Below are 1,271 nucleotides of genomic sequence, written 5' to 3' on the forward strand. Positions count from 1 at the left end.
CAAACGAAAATGAAAACTTTTTCCCCCCTACATCACATTGCCCTTTCCTACTAATCTTCTTTAAGCAAGGCAGGTTGTTCTGGTTGAATAGAACCAGTAGAAATATCCTGCCTGGGTTCAAATCCCCCTGCTACCATTTGGGCAAGTTCTTTATGGCTTTGGTGCCTTGATTTCTTTGTATGAGAGAATGGGAAAGGTCACACTTGAACCATTTAAAAAACTATAAAGTACAGCAAACAGTGCCTGGCCCCTTAAAAATTCTATGCATTACAAGTCATGGAGGCAAGTCACCCCCAGGACATCACTGAGCAAAGCTTCTACAACATGGTGAACATTTTAGAACACACGGGGTTTTTCAGCTCCTCTTTTTTCCAGGCTCAAGGGCATATTTCTCACCGCAGTGCATCACCACCTTTCTGATACTTCGTACTGCGTCCTCCTTTCTTCTGGCCTCCAGCCACACAACCTAGCCTGCCAGGTACTTCTGGTTAATTATGCATAAGCTTTATCCAAGCCACCCCCTCCGCGTCTCTGGTCTTCATCCTCTTTCCAGTGCTAGCAGGCACCTCCTCCACTATGTTCAGCTCTTTATTAACAGCTTTGCTTCGGAACCCCTTCTTAATAAGTTCCTCGATCATTAGAGGCTTTCTGAATCGCCTGGTCATCATCTCAAATTTTTCATTAAAATGTGGAGTGTGAATAGCGGGTCCTGCGCTGTCGGACTCCCGAGTTCCAAATGAAAGTCCCACTTACAGACACGAGAACCAGAAGAGGAACGAGCCGCAGCTCCACGGGCTGGCGAGCAGGAACCGAGGCCAGTTCAGGGGCGGTTCGTTCGGACAGGACAAGGGTAAGGGAAATGAGAGGATGGTGACGCACCTGAATAAGTCTGCTAGACGACAGGAGATACGCCAAGGCTGCGTAGAGGCGGACACACACGGACACACACACACACACACACACACACGCTCGCGCGGAAAGATGACGGGAGGAGCGGGGCAGCCCCAGGTGTCTGACATTGCCATGGCCCCGATTTGGACACGGTCTCAAAGCCCCCTGGTTTCCGGAGCGCCCTCCTCCCGGCGGCCTCCGGAGATTACTGGAGGCTCATCCCTCCGCCAGCTCCGCTCGGGCGCGCCAGGCGCCCTCCCCTCCTCCCCGGCCGCAGCTCTCCGCCCCCTGCGAACGCCGCTCCCCAGTGTCCTCTAGAACGCCGGCGTGGCTGTCGGGTTTCGAACCCCAGCGCCGACCCTCGCCCTCGGTGCGTGCGG

The sequence above is a fragment of the Tupaia chinensis genome, unplaced genomic scaffold (genome assembly GCF_000334495.1).
Source record: "Tupaia chinensis unplaced genomic scaffold, TupChi_1.0 Scaffold139833_1, whole genome shotgun sequence".
NCBI classification, from domain to species: domain Eukaryota; kingdom Metazoa; phylum Chordata; class Mammalia; order Scandentia; family Tupaiidae; genus Tupaia; species Tupaia belangeri.